Here is a 3661-nt window from a genome sequence, read left to right as displayed (position 1 = left end):
CTGGACCCTACGCAAACAGGATGAGAACGCTACTCAGGTTTCCCAAAGAGGAATTGAAAGAGCTATGCTTGGAGTATCACGTTTCACTCAAATGAGAGAAAGAATCATGGACACTGTCTCGTTTGCCAAGGCGTCAAAAATCAAATGGGCTGGACACATAATGAGATTTAGAGACGACTGCTGGACTAGAGCCATTACCGACTGGATTCCATGGGACATCAAAAGACCGCGTGGCTGCCCACCTACCAGATGGTCAGACTTCTTCATCAAGGTCATGTTGTAAACTAGTTAAGAAAAATGAAAAGGGTAGAAAAGAAAAGAAAAGAATAAATTCCCAACTCTTCCCTTTCACTGACCACTTGAAGCTCTCATTCAGCATGAACTCCTACAACTCCTCACTCACCATAGATATCCATACGCATAGAGACCCACAAGCATCAATAGTCACTTAACTCCAGGAGAGGAACAGAATGCTTAGTCCCAGAGTAGAGTGGTTATCTCTGATCATTCTGTTACCTCCCTTTAGCACAAACCATGAAAAAATTGGTTTTACACAAACAATATGTTCTCCGACCATCTTACACAAAAAACATACTTACACATTTCTTTTCCAACCTAAAACTGGCATTTGGAAATGGAGACAATAAAATATTTTTAATGTTTAAAAGAACTATATATATGCCCCTCTATTTCATATACAAACTGTCAATTGTCAGACTGTCAATTTCATATACAAACAAGACAATATGAAAACATTAAAACAAGGGGGAAAATGATGTGTTTTTCCAGAAAAAAAAAACTAGAGCCAGAGAGATACTACAACAGCTAGGGTCCTTGCATTACATGCAGTCAACCTGGACCCAATTCCCAGCATCCTATATGATCCCCCGAGTCTGCCAGGAGTGATCCCTGAGCACAAAGCTAGGAGTAATCCCTGAGCAATTCACTATGGAGCACTGCTAAATGTGACCCAAACAACAAAAGTAAATGATGCAACATGAAACTATTCAAGTTGACCTAAAGCCATTACTATATAAAGCAACTATGAAGAAAAAGAGCTATACAAAATAGTTTATAGTACATAGGTTTAGGCACTTCCCTTACACACAACTATCCACAGTTTAATCCCCAGTATCACATATTGTTAACTAAGAATTGTCAGGAGTGATCCCTGAGAAAAGAGTCAGAAGTAAGCATTGAATACCAGGAGTAAGCCATGAGCACATCCAAATGTGGCCCCACCAAAAAAAAATGTCTATATTATGGCATAGTTACAAATCTGTAAATATATTCAATATACTTTGAATCTCTAAACTATCAAACTTCATCCCATATCAATCAATGGATAAAAATGGATAATTGAGTCATTGAATGAAGTATGCATCCTTCTTTTCCATCATGAAATCATCTGAAAGGAACCAAAATTTTTCCCCAAATATGTCTGAATTTAGGCTAGTAGACAACTTTGTTAGCCAGTTAGATGACAGTTTTATGAAATACTCTGTATGCCTTTTTTATATTGATACCCCTCCACTGGAGCAATAGCACAGTGGGTAGGGCGTTTGCCTTGCACCTGGCCCACATGGCCGACCCAAGTTCAATTCCTCCGCCCCACTCCAAGAGCCGGGCAAGCTACCAAGAGTATCTTGCCTGCACGACAAAGGCCTGACAAGCTACCTGTGACGTATTCGATATGCCAAACATAGTAACAAGTCTCACAATGTTACTGGGCCTCCTTGAGCAAATCAATGAACAACAGGAGGACACTGACAGTGACAGTGACCCCTCCACTAGAGCAGGGAGGGAATGACCCAAACAATGGGACAGCAATGTCCTTCTGGAGCAGCAGTGGAGTCAGGAATTCCAACTGCAGCACTTGACACTGGCCAGAGAACAAGGATGTGGCCAGGGATCAGCAGTTCTTCCTTCCAAAGAAAAACGTGTTCACAACTACATCCACACAGGCCTACAGACTGACCTCTAAGTGCTTGCTTACTGGGTGTGACCTCCCAAGACAAAAAAAAAAAAAAATGATGAGCCTTGTAGCTATTCAAGTTGACCTGAAGCCATTATTTGCAACCATGGGGGAAAAGAGCTATACAAAAGAGGTGCCAGAATGCAAAATGAAAATAAAACAATCTTTTCCTCCCTCCAAACACTCCTCTGTCCTCCTGCTGGGGGTCTGTAGAGAGAGGAATCCAGTTTGTGATCAGCAGGCTGTCAGGCGACCAAAATTCCTGATTCTCTTTCAGTCCTAACAGTCCAACCAGTGATTTTCTCACCCAGAAAATCACTTTCTACTGAACTAAATCTAATTCTATGCCCGAATTGCATTGCTAATACCAAAACCTATCCATTCCCTCTATTTTCTGCCTGAATTTTGCTCAAAGTTAATCTATCCAAAACCCAGGAGATTTTCAGGGGTTATTTCACATGAAAAGAAGAGTGCTCTGATTTTCACTGAGAATAGTTAAAATTCCCAGGGTACACCTCAAACAACCACTTCTGCTGATTCTGGGCAACCAGACTGGTGGCAGGACTCAGTTTCAATTAGCCCCCACAGAAACCTTTTCTTCTTATGTGACAGGAGCAATAATAACTTCCCTCCACTTTGTCTGCTATCATCGTACAGAGTCCCAAATATGAGCCTTGCAATTTTGTGACTCACTCTTCATTGAAGACTATCCCTTGGTGAGTCATTCTATGCATAGAAGCTTTCACCAATATAATTTCACATAACCTTGTAGGTACTTATTCATTCATCTTTTGCTTAATTATTTAGTAACACTAGCACTAAAAGACATTAATTCTATCTATTCTATTATCCATCCACAACCTTCTCTTTATACTTTTTAATACCTAGTTCATAATATTTGTCCCTACCCCCAGAGTCTTCCTTTATTGAATACATTCTAGTTTTCTCATAGTCCTCTGATCACTTTCTCTGTGTCCACTCACTGTTACCTACTGAGTCTGAACTGAATCTCCCAATGGCATCACATATACACACATATCTTACTTTAGTCAAATCCAGTGACTCTCATATGGAGAAGGTACATAATGAATCAAAATCTAAAGTAAGAATCCTTAAATATCCTTTTCATCTACTATATATACACTTTAACTCTGCCATGGCCCAACTCCCACTGCCAAGGAAGAAATTGTCTTAGTCATTTTCCTTTTTTTTTCCAGTACCCAATGTAGAAAATTATATATTTAGGTCTTGGTTGAATGATTAATTATCTTTTGTTTCTTTTTCTTCAAACCAAGAAGGGCCCAATCTTTAGACCAAGTATTTCCTCCTGAGGGAAGCTTCCAGAAACTGGCAAAGACATTCTTTCATTGTCATCATAGCTATGTGTGGTATTACATAATCATGAATATTGATTACAGCAGATTACAACTTCCTTGAGGGCAATAGTGGCATCATTTTTGCTCACCCTAGATTCTCCTTGTTTAGAGGCCCCACCCAAAATGATCATCCAAATAATCACTGTCACTGTCCTCCCATTGTTCATCGATTTGCTCAAGCGGGCCCAGTAACGTCTCCATTGTGACAATTGTTACTGTGTTTGGCATATCAAATACATCACGAGTAGCTTGCCAACTTTTGCCATGTGGGCGAGAAACTCTCGGTAGCTTGCCTGGCTGTCCAAGAGGG

Source organism: Sorex fumeus, unplaced genomic scaffold, assembly GCF_029834395.1.
Source record: "Sorex fumeus unplaced genomic scaffold, SorFum_2.1 ptg000035l, whole genome shotgun sequence".
Lineage (NCBI taxonomy): Eukaryota > Metazoa > Chordata > Mammalia > Eulipotyphla > Soricidae > Sorex > Sorex fumeus.
Note: the sequence above shows the minus strand (reverse complement) of the source record.